At 36.9% G+C, this 14,574-nt stretch overlaps 1 long non-coding RNA gene across 1 annotated transcript; it reads right to left on the bottom strand.

Moving 5' to 3' along the window:
• Nucleotides 1-7,796: 7,796 nt before the first annotated feature.
• On the bottom strand, nt 7,797-11,418 carry LOC114463880 (uncharacterized). The gene is made up of 3 exons (XR_003674129.1): nt 11,237-11,418; nt 10,788-11,012; nt 7,797-7,927 (listed from the first exon to the last, which is right to left on the bottom strand). It is a non-coding gene; the product is annotated as an uncharacterized LOC114463880 (long non-coding RNA).
• Between the last annotated feature and the right edge of the window lie 3,156 nt (nt 11,419-14,574).

Genomic DNA, 14,574 nt, shown 5'->3' with positions numbered 1-14,574 from the left:
CACAAACAACACAAAAAATAAACTGTATTGTAAAAAGAACAGAAACAACAAGAAAAGGACAACACCAACAGACAAAATGATGATTGAAATTATCTTGAATAAAACATGAACTGAACATAAAGGAGTCAGTCTTGGTCTCACATTAGGAGGGAGTGACAGAAAATGATTAAAAAAATTAATTAATGAATTAATAATAATATATTCAGGAGACACTAAATAGGATTTAATTACACTTAGTTACTAGGGATGTAACGATTAATCGTAAGTCAGTTAAAAATTGATTCATAGGTATCACGGTTCACATTGATACTGTGAAAATTGAATCGCAGTACTTTTTTTAAACATCAGAGGGCGCTATATATCCTTCTCTTGTCCAGAAGTGTTGGCGGCGGGCGGAATCTGCTAATACTTTCTTTCTGGCCGCCTTCTACTTTTAAACATGTTAATAAATGATTCCTTACCCCTTTAGCACCGAAAGAATATCTGTAATATTACGTGAATATCTGTAAAAGTCATGTTTTTCTATTAGCTCTGTCTGCTAGCATAGCATCTCTTCTTCACTGCAAAAATATCTGCATGCCAACCAACCATTGGGCTACCAGCGCCCTCTGCTGGTCCAAACAAATATCTGACTTAATACAGTGCATTTTTTTTTTTAAAGTCCAATTGTTAAGGCACAAAATACATTTTCAGTTGCACTTTAAAAAAAAAAAATAACTATTATGCAGTTTTGCATTGTTTACTATAGAACCAGAATTTAAATTAATAGGCTTCTTCTTCATTTGTATTATTCCTTTATTTATTTCACTCAGGATATATTTTTAGTTAAACTGCAATGTTTTGAATAGTTTATCAAGGGATTCTTTTGACAATGAAAAATAAAAGAAAAATAGTATAGTATTTTCTAGTTTTTTTCCCCAAAAAAAGGGAATATTTTTCAGTCATTTGTCTACAGTCCCATTTTGTAAAATAAATCGTGAGAGAATCGTATCGTGAACCCAGTATTGTGAATCGAATCGTATCGGGAGTTGAGTGAATCGTTACATCCCTATTTGTTACAAAATGAAATAATTTCAAGTGTGTGTTATCATCACTCATTCCATCATTGTGCTTTATAGTTGTTTTTCATAGAATTCTGATCAAAAAATAAAAGTCGAACATAAGGGGGTACTTGCATTCAAAAGTAAAAGAAAGTGGGAACTTGAGCTAAAGACGTTTGAGAACCACTGGTCTAAGGCTTGGAACATTGTAATTTAAAGAAAGTGTGTTTTCAGAGAATAACTGCCAGCTAATGCAATATTTCACATGGTTCGTCGTCAGTAATTCTACGAGTCAATCTACACTGGAGCAGGCGGGCGGTACGTCACGCTGCTCTTTGGAAACCTTGAGACATTATTTGATTATGAAAAACAAGCAAAACATAAAAGCCAATAGATTTTTCAAAGACGTCTCTCCCTCTCTCTCTCGCTTCTTCCACGTCCTACATAGCTGCTATATCTATTTATATCTAAGGGTTCTGGCCTCAATGAAACCAGAGCGCTTCTCAAATTATAAAATCAATTCTAATTCAAATATTCATCATAGCATTTCAATTCAGAGACAGCCGCTCTGGTTAGATCGGTTAACGCTACTCCAAGGCTGAGTAAGATTGATGTCAGCCTAATCCTCTTAAAAAGCATGATATACAGTGAATTGTGCAGGGGCAGAGCAGGAGAACAGTGAAGGAAAAAACAGGCAAATAAAAAAATGTGAGAGTTGTTGTAAGGCGCAAAAAGCCTGCTCTGATGAGGATGGGAAATATCACAAGAACGCTTTAGATTCAGGTTTTCAGCAGCAGCTTTAGCACTCACCAACTTCTCCCATTTCTTTTAGAAAAAAGAAAAAAGCAATAAAAACTTAAGAGCGATCCATGTCAAAGTGATAGCTCTGTTAAATACTCCTTAGTTATTCTATTTAAAGTTGAGCAGAACAATCTTTCAATAATTCAAGAAACATCTGAACCTTATCCTTAGAACTGCCTTTTCCTGAGTTTAGGTTAAAATTCCCATGTGATAAATAGATCAAAGTGTTTATTCATACAATTGCCGTACGGACAACCACTGGTGCTATTGGTACGTTTACCGAAGTACACGTACATAGCGTGTTAGGGTTAGGTTTAGTCTTAGTCAAGTGACCTAAACTGGCCAATGACTTACCTTATCACGTGACCTAAACTGGCCAAATAGGGACGCTGCGTACGGATAGAATGTTGGTATATTGTTACGGCAACCGTACGGTTAGCCACTGCCTAAATAGATAAAATAAAGATTTATTCAGTTCAGACTAAGGCAACTTTCATCACTGTAGAGGCAACAACAATGTGACTGTCCCATCCAAAGGACATGCTATAGGAAAAAAATTGAGCATCGCGTTAGTTCAGGCAAGCACGTAAGTCAAGCTAGTCCAGCCTCTTCATCTGTCAGTAGCTGTTAACAACTGACAGCATCCATCCCCTAATAAGTTAATCAACCAGCTGATTATGTTCTATGTTTCCCATTGGTTAGGGTTGCTGCATTTAAACCATGGCAACATGCTGACTTCTGCATGTTTCGTCTGCAAAGCCTTGCAACCCACCACCACCCCAGCTCCTCCTCTTCTGTCTAATTAAACACTGTCTTTTGTTGCCATCTAAACATCTGTGCTTCTGTTCCAGGGGTTCCTGCTGACCGCTCTCTCTGCTTATGCCTCTCCATGTAGCTCATGGAAAAGTGAACGGGAGCTCCCTTAGCAGCTGCTGGAAAGGGCAGAGTGGTCCCAGAACAGAGCCTTACCGCCAAATCTAAAATGCATGCTAAATAAAGCCATTTGACTAAAGTGATCCTGACTGAACAAAGGTTTTTGTGTTTTGTTGTGATTGTGCATATTTTCCTGTCATTTTTTGCATTTTTCTTAATGTTCAGTGTGTTTTTCGTGGTTTTCTGAGTGCTTTTGTGGATTTTTGTTGTCAGTTTGTAAAATTTTCTGTTATTTTGTGTGCTTTTCCTGTTTTGAATCAGAATCAGAAAAATTATTATTATTAATGCCCGAAGGGTAATTAGAATGGCAAAGAGTGGCATATTTAAAAACAAAACTAATAATGATAATATATACACACTCAGAAAAAAAAGTAGCAACACAACACAAAGGAAATGTGCAAATGAAAGATATCGTGCATAAATACGAATAATAATAATATTAATAATGAATACAAATAAATAAAAATATATTTACATATGTAAACAGAAATTTTTTTGTTGTCGTTTTGTTTTGTCTTTTCAGAGGATTTTTTATTTTTATTTTTTTTATGCCCTTGTGCATTTCAAAACATTAGACCGAAGTCCACAAGGAAGCTTTAGATTCAGATTTCAGCAGCAGCTTTAGCACTCACCAACTTCTCCCATTGCTTAAAAAAGAACAATGAAAACTTAAGCGCGATCCATGTCAAACTGATAGTTGTGCTACTTCTGTGCATCACCTGTTAAATACCTCTTAGTTATTCTAATTAAGGTCGAGCTGCTGAGACTCAAGAATCGGAAAAATCTTTTCATGATTCAAGAAACATCTGAACCTTATCCCTAGAACAGCTTTTTCCTGAGTTCAGGTTCAAATCCCTGTGTGATAACAGATACAAAGAAGATGTACAGTATAGGTTTCTTTAGCTCAGACATGGGCAACTTTTATCACAGTAGAGGCAAAAAAAAAATGTGTTCCTGTTGCATCCAGGCCACATTATCAACATTCATGTCAGCATTCAGAACAATGAACAATGTCATTCATATTATAATACAGGAAAAAAGCAAAGGGTTTTGCATGTTTTTATTGTTTTGTGCGTTTTTTTAGAGTAATTTTGTTGTCAGTTTGAGTATTTTTCTCTTTTTTTCTGTGTTTTTCATGTCGTTTTGTGTATTTTTTTTATCCTTTTATGCATTATGGGTGTGCATTGCCATGAATCTGACGATACAATTTGATTCCAAATTTGCATGTCACAATACCATATATACCGATACTAAACAATGCGGTATATGTTGCTATATATCGCAATACCAATAATTGAAATACAATTTATTTCATAGTCTTAAACCTGCAAGAACAAGTACGGTAAATGGTAACTAACTGTAATTCAAGTTCCAATATCAAAAACAAGTGGTATGTTTATCAAACTCAAATTAAACTAAAGCATTAACATTCTATGCATATGTTAGCGCAATTAAATTAGTTTTTTACTTAAAAACATGATTTAAAAAATCTACTTGGCCATTTTAGTATCGATACCATTATCGTGCAGTGAAATACTGCAATATATCGCCGAATCAATTTGTTCTTACACGCTTAGTGTATTTTTCTGCACTTTTGTGTGCCACCAGGTGCTCATGTCTGCTTTAACTTTAACCATTGGTTCACAGACTGGATGATATTGGCCTTTCTGAGCATTGAGATGAAAAACAGAAGGAAAAAAAACCTCATTATTAGTGTTCTAAAAAATTAGATTTTTATCTATGAGTTTTGAAAAAGAATAGTTGCAATTTTTTTTTAATCTTTTTTTCCACACAAATTTTACATCTGGATTTTCACAGTAAGAGCCATGGATATGAACTACAAACTCTGTTTTCTGATTTTAATTTTTTTACAATTTTCTAGCTCCTACCTCTAATATTATCAATCAATCAATCAATCAATCAATCAATCAATCAATCTTTATTTGTATAGCGCCAAATCATAACCAATGTTATCTCAAGGCACTTTACAGTAGAGCAGTCTTAGGGACGGACTCTTCGTTTTGTGGATACACACATATGCATATATACGTATATACACATACATATGTATCCCACACCCAACATGAATTCATCATGGCGGCAAGAAAAACCTTCTGTTAAGCAGCAGGAACCTTGTGTGGATCCCATTCCTATGATGAACAGCCATCCACATTATGCTGTGTTGGGTGTGTGCAGAGAAAAGGGTGGAGACAGAGCCGCTGAGTATTACACAAGAATTACTCTCATAAGTATATTTAATCTTTAATGCTGCTTCTAGGAATAAGGCATATAGAAAGTGTCTTTATAATCCATTTGCACAGTTTAAAGCCAACATTCTCTCATCAACATCATGTCTTGAGCTTCAACGCAAGTGTTCCCAGTGGTCCTTTGGAAATCCCAGTATGAAAACGGCCTCTCTGACAGAATTGGATGTAAATGTGTGAATATGCATAGTGTATATCTAGCTCTCCTTGGTGTGATATGTGGTAAGTGTGTCAGTTGATCTGTGTGACAGGAAGCACCCCACAACTCTTAACCCTTTGCAATCCCTTGGTTGGGTGAGTGTAGCAGTAGTGAGAGAGGGAGCAAAAAAAAAAAAAAAACCCACCACAGCCACTGCATTATTCAAAAAAGTCACTTACTGAGCCTTTGCACTTCTTTGTACATCTTTGGTGCCAAGCGTGACTTGCCAAAGCAGTCAAACAGAAAATAAAAAACAGGGAGAAACTGGCAGCCTTTAAAAATTCATTGCGAGCACTCCGTCCATCGGTGGCTTCAATCTTACACTTTGGCCACAATTAACGGGAGCAGGGATGGTGGGAGACATTTTCCATCCATCATGGCTGGGATTTCTACGTGTTCGCAGTTAAACAACAAAATGCTAAAGCAAGCTGTTAGAACTCAGTGCGTTCAACACCAGTGTAGATAACTCAAGGTTATACTTTCCCTTTTTTGTCATTGTGGATCAATTTTTGAACTTTTGCGAGAAAAAAAAACACCGCACACGCACACGCCAAGCTGAAGAATACCATTAACTTCACTGCAACAGTCCTTTCGTCATTCATACGTACAAATTTTAGATCCATGCTCTATATCAGTGGTTCTCAACCTTTTCAGCTCGCAAACCCCAAAATAAAGGTTCCAGAGACCGGGAACCCCCACTGTACCTGAAGGTGGTTGAACACAGAACATTGAAGAACAGTCATGTGGAGACAGGGCCATCTATAAGGGGGGATAAAGGGGAGAGATTTTTGGGGACAATCCATAAAATCAACAAAATGATGGTCCATCATTCTATGGATCTGTGATAACCACATTTATTTATTTATTGATTTATCTGAATAATATCCACTGTTATCCAGGAAGTTTATTATTATTTGGGCTATAGTATATAGTTATCTTAAAGATGTAAATCCTTGTTTTAATCAGAAATAAAATAGGTTAAAAGTGACCAAAAATGATGGAAAAGGTGGTGAAATTAAACTTAAAAAACCACAGAAATTGGTTAAAAGTTGCAAATTAGAGTGGGCAAAAACAGACAGAAAAAGTGGTTAAAATGTTTTAAAGTGTCAACGTTGGAACAATTAGTTTAAACTGGCAAATAATGGGCATGATAAATTGTGAATGTGGTTAAATTGGTAAAAATAAGCATGAAATATGGTGAAAAGAGGTTAAAAGTGACAATAATAGGTCAATATGTGCAACACTGAGTGGAGAAAATGGTGGAAAGGGTTTATAAGTGCCAAAAAAACATTGAAATTTGATGGAGAAGTGGCAGAAATGGGAGTAATGTAGCAAAAATGCATTAAAAGGAGAACAAACATGGCAAGAAAAAGTGATGAAAATAGGTTGCAATTTGGAAATTTTGGTGTAGTTGCAGAAAAAGGGTAAAAATAAGCAGAAATGGGCTTTAAGTGTTAAAAAAATACTCTTAGTTTCTTGAAGGCATCTGATGACCTCCTACCAGTGTCTCACGACCCCAAATATGGTCCCGACCCCAAGGTTGAGAACCCCTGCTTGAGTTTGACGCGTGGTCTTGACTCATTGGTCCTTCGGGTTCAGAAAACGTTGGGTTTTGTTGCAAAAATATTTCCCGTGTAAAAGAGAGAGAACTGTACTAATCATTTCTTTGTAAGCCACAGTGATCAAAGGTCCTCACACAGTAATAGGGATTTGTGCCTAAAGCTGGTCCAACTCTTAACAATCTGACAGAAAGCTTCTGGATGCAGTGGAATTCTAACGCTATACATATGAATCACTGCTCTCACATGCTGGCCATGTTAAAGGATGCTCTAACAGGGTTTACACTGAGATCTACACAAAAGGAGACAGATCAGCATCGGAGCCAGATAAATAAACTAAAAACACCCACATTTATACCATGAATAGCACACGCAGACACAAGCTTTAACAAAATCTTTCATGTTTTTTAGATTTTCACCTGTTTTTTGATATACATATGTATGTTTTTACGATTTTCACGTGTTTTTTTTTTTCAATTTTCATGTGTTTTCTAGAATTTCTACATGTTTTTCAAATTTTCACGTTTTTTTTATTTTCACATGTATTTTTTTTTAGATTTTCACACGTTTTCTTTTAGATTTTCATGTCTTTTTAAATATTCACGTGTTTTTAGGATTTTCCCATGCATTATTTCGGTTTTCACGTGCTTTTTAGATTTTCACTTGTGATTTTTTATATTATCACGTGTTTTTCAGAAATTAATGTGTTTTTTTTATATTTTCAAGTGTTTTTTAATATTTTCAAGTGTTTTTTTTTAGATTTTCACGTGTTTTTTAGATTTTCACGTGTTTTTCATATTTTTCACAGATTAGCACTCCCAGCATCAATAACTCTTTAAAGAATTGTCGACACAAATTACACATATGAAAATTGGAAAAACACATGTAAAAAAATTGTGAATATAGTAAATATTTTGGACACAAATCTGTCCCCATAGCTTTAAATCAGACAACGCTCACAGCACAGCCTATTTAGTTAAAAGTGAAGACTTACCCAGTGTGAGGATATCGGTGCGACCAGGACGGGCCACGTGGTGCTGCTGGATGGTCTGGTAGAGGGTGGCCTGGCACAGCAGCAGGAAGCCGAGGCTAATCCACACAGCAAACAGCCAGGACATGGTGAGGTCGAGTCTGTATCACACAGCAGGGGAACACAAATAATGTTTTTAAAAACAATCTCCAGAGGAAAAAAAAAAAAACTGATTTTATCCAAGGATATTTCCTACTCGTATTTCTTTTTTTAATGTTCTTATTCACCACGCGTCTTGTACGTAGATTAATTTAGCAGCTGCTTAATGGCTGCTGAGAGCCAGCATATGGAGAGACACCTTCGTCCCTGTTGAGTAATGAGGCCATTCTCCTTTCCAGGTGTTATTAACACTTCTCTCCATTCAATCTACCCAGTGGGAAGAAATCGCTTCAATTCCTTCATAATAAAAGCTGCGAATGTTTGCGTTGTTCATATTCTGCATTTCATCAAATATCAATGTACATCAGTAGATGAGCCTTACGAGCCTTCCCTGGGTTTTTCAGACTAGAATTAGATGAAAAACTGACAAAGATATTACAATATATGTTAACAGAATAAAGATAAATATATACTTTTATAAATGTTGTACTTTTTAGGAATACAATTCTACATTGCACCTTAAGTTGAGGTAAATTATTCTTGTGTTGCAAAAAAATCACCCCACAAACTTAAATGTGAGTGAGTTGTTTCAAAGCGTTATGTCATATTCAAGTTTTATTTCCCCAAATAATGTTTTAATTTTAGAGGGTAACTATTTGTTTCTTTGTTTTTTCCAGGATTTTTTATTGTTTTTATAAGATCTACTAACTTTAGTGATCATAATATCTAAATTTAGTGTACTTTTACTTCTACTTCCTCCACAAAAACTTTAATATAATCATATTAACATGTAGGCATACATGTGCTATTTGACTGAGGACTTGATCGACTGCTTTAAACGTGCTTTAAGTGATAGTTTGAACACGAGCATCAATAATTTTCTGAATTTTGTTTTCAACAATTTGTACGAGACATATCACTTCACCATCATGAGGTTCCCCCAAAAACAAAAGTTCAGTTATATCCAGGTTCATTGATCATTTGCTTATTTCATGCCAAACTTTTTTCTAAATTTGTGCATTCCCCAAGGTGCACAAAAAATAAATAAAAAATGTGCAAAAAAGACACAAAAAATACACGACAGCAGCAAACGTACACAAAATGACTTCAAAAAAACGTAGAAAATCCCTAAAGGGACAAGAAAAATCCATACATTTTCACACACAAGTATGCACAAAAATTAAAGAAAACTCACAAAATGACAACAAAAACACACAAAATTTCTCCAAAAATATACAAAATTACAGTAATTGCCCAAAAGGACATCAAAAATATAGTCACACACAAGGTGAACACAAATAGACACAAAAATAATTTGAAAACACACAAAAATACACAGAATGACTTCAAAGACACAAGATGACAACTTAAAAACACAAAACTATTTAAAAAACAAAAGAAATACACTAATTCTTTGTTCTTCATTTCATTAATGCTCAGATTGGTCATTGATGTTGATAATGTGAACCTCTGTTCAGGAAAATCACATTTTTGTGGTCACAACTGTGATAAAAGTTGCCCATTTCTGCAAGTGCATGTCTTTAAATATTCATGTTTTGATTATTGTTCAGAAAAAAGTAGTCATCTATCTATCAATTGTTCTTTACATCTTAAGAACTGTTGAGTTTTTCTTGATTTAATGACATTTGGTGCAGTAAATCAGACTACAGAGAGCTTCTAATGCTGCTTATTTATTGCACTGACCTGAAAACGAATTCCTGTCCTTGTTTAGTTCAAATAAAGCTTCTTTATTCACCAAACATGGGCATAACGCGATCAATGGCACTTTGTGAAGCCCTCTCCTCATCTCCCATCATAACCCGCGGTTTGAAAAGCACGTGAATCGCTTTAACCGGGGTTTCCTTAGTTTGACGCCTTTTTTTTTTTTAATTCAACCCGTTATTTGATCACACGCTGCCCGCGTTAAAGAGTTTTCACAACAAGCTCGTGCACGGAAATGGTTATACGACGGGCGCTCGTGCGTGCTCATAATTAACACGCGCTGCCTTTTCATATAGAAAACGCGCGCAGCTCTCACTTATAATGAGTGGAGAGTATAAAACGGAGCAGCTTGGAGTGAACAAACTTCTCCTCTAAATCAATATATTCCACTAGTGCGATATTTTTTTGCAGTGAAGTAGCATCGGTCCTAAATAAACAAAGGGTGATGGTGTGAGGTATTTAAGGCAGGCACACCTGCGGGCACCTCACCTCACTCTCTACTCTACACGCACCTGCTTACCAAAATAAGAGACATTTCCTTGATAATGAAACGCAGTTGTAGGAGAGTTTTTATTAAAAATAAATAAATAAATCTATACTTTGCTGCACAGACGGTAATGTTGGTTGCTGACTGACTATTTGCAGTTAAACAAATAAATAAAGTTTGTGATTTTAAGTCACATTCTGTGCTGAGTTTGCAGGAGTTGAACTCCAGCTTCCCCTATCGGTTTGTGTCGTGGAAATCTCTCAATTTTGTTTAAGAGTGAAATAATGAGTGATTTAATCATATTATTGTTGGTTAATGTTTTTTTACTGCTGATTTTAAATGTTTTTACTACTGATTTTAACATTCTTATTGATTTTTAATCGGTTAAATGATTTCTGGTTCACTTTTTATTAATGTAAAAGCACATATAATTGCCTTGTGTATGAAATGCGCTATACAAATACATTTGTGATGGACTGATGCCTTTGTCAATGTGGAGCGGGTAATGAAGAAGAATATGTGGCTATAAGCTTTGCATTAGAATAAACTTCTGTATAATTGCTTAAATCATTTACGTTGTGACTTATTAGCTACACAACTTGTTTATTAAAGATGACGTGAAAAGATGTTTTCCTGGAAAGTTCCACTCTTACCTGAGCAGTTTTTATTCTCGGGGAAACGATCAGAATCAGCGGCTGTGCTTCTTCTGCTCAACACGTCCACACTTCTCTTTCAAATCTATCCATTCTCTGAACGCAGATACGGGACTCGAACCCCAAAAAAATCCAGGAGCAAAGAAGCACAAATATGGGAAACAATCCTCCTCCTTCCTCTTCTTCTTCTGGATCTTTGCTGCTTATAATTCTCCTTTATGAAACCTTAGGAAACAGCCAGAAAAAAATAAAATAAAATGAAAATACCCCAGGGCTCTGAGTCACAAACTGGAAAAGAGGATGATGATGATGATGATGATGATGATGATGATGATCATGTCACGGCAGCATCAGCCACAAACGCACAGAGCTTTAGTCTTCCTTCTCCATCAGTAAAAGTCCTATTCTGCGAATGCGATGATGACAGGGAGCTAGTTTAACCTCCTTACTTGTCCTCCTCCTCCTCCTCCTCTTCTTCTTGTTCTTCTCCTCACACGCGCAGCTGAACACTCCGGAGGAATGAGAGCTCTGTCTTCTCTTGGCCGCATCCCCCCATTGAGAAGCAGTGCTGATAGTGTGCAGCTTTAGTCCTCTCTCCAGCTCTAAGTAGAGACTAGAGTCTGTGTGTCAGGGAGGCACTGCGAGTGTGAGTGAGCGTGCGTGTGCGCGTGTGTTACAATGTAGCCCAGCTGGAGAGAGAGAGAGAGAGAGAGAGAGAGAGAGAGAGAGAGAGAGAGAGAGAGAGAGAGAGTCAGATCACATGTCTTAAAGCAAGACTACCCACTTCAGCATCAGGATCCCTGAGTAAATGAAGCATGATTAATTAACCCATCCCTCTTTACATCCCTGCCTCCCAACATCAGCACACTAGCCACAAGCCTGCATCGTGTGTGTGTGTGTGTGTGTGTGCGTGTGTGCACGCGCCTCCTCCAGCAGTGACAGTAAAGACGCGTCTCATCAGAGCTCTGCAAACAACATATGATCCATTACAAGCTGCCTTTGCTCTTTCCACCTATTTTTGCCTTGTAGAAAGAGAAGTTGTTTGTTTTGTTTTTCTAACTCTCAGCCTCTTAGAGGAATTCCCCCCCCCCCCCCCCCCCCCCCACCTTTTATTGAAATAAGCATCTGTAAAAGAAGACATCTAGTACTACTGCTGCTGCTTTGTGCCAAGTGTGTGACTTGTGGAGGTGCAAATATACTGATAGATCCTACTCAAGTCAAAGTACTGGGTAACACTTCACTTGACGTTTTATACATAAGGCTGACATTATTATGACATGACACTTGTCATTAGCATTAGCATGAATAAGGTGTTATGAAGGCTCTTACCCTAACCCTAACCCTTTGTTACCCTAACATTAACCCTAACATTAACCCCTAACCCTAGCTCTATACCTAACCCCACTAGTTCACTCCACCTAAGTCTAACCCTTTGTTACCCTAACCTTAACCCTCAAGAACCCCAAAGGATATACATAGAGAATACTAAACAAAATTAAAGGTTTTTTTTTTTTTAATATATATATATATAGTATAGACATCCTGTTGCCCATGTATTATCTCTAGTTCCCTATCCAACCTAACCCCACGAGACCCCCCCACCTAACCCAAAAAACCCCTACGCTGTAACCTTATGTGCACGTCCTAAAAGTCCTAACTACGCAACGTGAACCACAAGGTCCAGTTTAAACCTCATCCATGGTCATTGCCTTTCCCAGTTAATACCGCCATGTTTCAACTGCGTAGCAATGCGAGAGTAGCTGTGCGAGAGTAACGGTGCAAGAGTAGCGGTGCGAGAGTAACAGTGCGAGAGTTGTTTCAAAAATGGATTGAGTCGAAGAAAGAACCGAGAAGGACAAAAAGTGCCAGCGTTTTGTTATTTCCTTTCGTTGCTGGAACCACACGTGACGTGGTTAGACTAAGAGTCCAGTCACAGACAAAGGTCTACAACTCGATCCACAACTGTGTTACACTTTTATACTTTGTTTGCATGTTGCAAAATGTTTATATTGACGCCGTAGGTCCAGACGCAGTAGCATGGTTCAGGTTTAATGTTTCATAAAAAAGGATGGTAAGACTTTACTTGAAGGTTTATACATAAAAGCTGACATCACGCTGTCTTTTCATGACATGACACCTGTCATTAGCATGAAAAAGGTGTCATTAACTGTCGTTAGTTACCCTAACCCCTAACCTTAACACTAACCCTACCTAATCCCTCTACCTAACCCACAAAATGCCAACATAGCTCCAAAGGTGCCATAATTTAGGACGACCGTGGATCAGGTGGTAGAGGGGTTGTCTTCTGATTGAGAGGTTGGGGGTTCGATCTCAGTCTATACCTGTGGAGGTGTTCTTGAGCAAGACACCGAACCCTACATTGCTCCCAGAGGTTGACCAGCACCTTGCATGGCAGCTCAGTCCCATTGGTGTGTGAATGGGTGACTACTTCCGCGTCGTCAAGCGCTATACAAATCAAGTGTCACAATGTCTGTTGATCATTTTAAAACAAAAAATATAATTTACTCAGTAATGGTTGGGTGTAGAAATGTAACAAATGTAATTGCTTCTTTTAAAACATACTTAAGTTCAAGCAAAATTACTTATTTAGAAATATACTCAAAATAGAACAAGAATAAATGCAACTCAGTTACAGTAATGTGAGAACTTGTAATTCATTACTTTCACCTCTGATCTACTGCACCAAATATCATCAAAATGTAGACTTGAGAAAGCTTCTAGTGATGCGTACGGTATTATTCACATTTACCCAGAAACCACCACCTATTTTTGCCTTGTAGAAAGAAAGTTGTTTGTTTTCACTGAAAACATCGAGTATACGACCACTACTGCTGCCTTGTGTCAAGTGTGTGTCTTGTTGTGGGGACGTGTAAACACAGCCTGACTGACCAAACACAAACACAGCAGCTTCCAGATGCAGAAACTCCACTTTAGCTCATTACATTGTTAACCAGAGAGTTGAAGTACATTTATTTACGTCAGTCCATGCACACCTGCAGCAGCAGCTTAATCACTGACATTTTACTAGAAATAAATCCTAGGCTATGCACAGTGATGCACAGATGAGGGTCTTTGTAAACCATGCAGCACACATTGAGGATGAGGTTGGTACTGAGTGGGAGGAAAGGTTTTTCTCTCGCTTCATGGAAGAGTCTGATATCCTGTCAGTAGAGCAAAACTTTCTCCCGCCAAAGTCCCATTTTGGAAAAAAGAATATATTGTGTGCTTGTTTTCTTCTCTTTCTCTTTTTAAAAAAAATCATTTTCACCTGTAAACAAAGCTTTTATTCTTCAATATAATTAATTATAAGTGGATTTATTCCATATTTTACTTGAAATAAAAGTCTTAAGCCAAACACCACATTCAATATTTAATCCATCTCCTAATTTTCTACATTAACATCAACAAAACAATTTTAAAAACATCATTTTAAATGGTACATAATGCTTTTTCACATTTAGCTTTGAGAAAATCTATACCCACCACAAGCTTAAAAAGGCTTTTTCAGATGCAAAAACATGCGTTGCCAGGCAATAGTTGGTGCCCAGAGACAGCCATCATTGTCTAAACCGGAATGCTGTAGTAATGTCCACATAGTGCAACATGCTATGTGTAAACAGAGCAAAGCGTGAGACCGAATTATGCTTGTAAGTGTAAAGATCTATGCAAAACTAAATGTGAAAATCCATTAATTGTCTTTGTATCTACCATTTAAAGTAAGTTTTTAGGTTTTTGTTTAACTTTAAAGGCTACCTCTAATACATTT

Source organism: Gouania willdenowi, chromosome 5 (genome assembly GCF_900634775.1).
Source record: "Gouania willdenowi chromosome 5, fGouWil2.1, whole genome shotgun sequence".
Classification (NCBI taxonomy): domain Eukaryota; kingdom Metazoa; phylum Chordata; class Actinopteri; order Blenniiformes; family Gobiesocidae; genus Gouania; species Gouania willdenowi.
The sequence above is the reverse complement of the archived record's forward strand: the minus strand, read 5'-3'. Positions and strand labels throughout refer to the sequence as shown.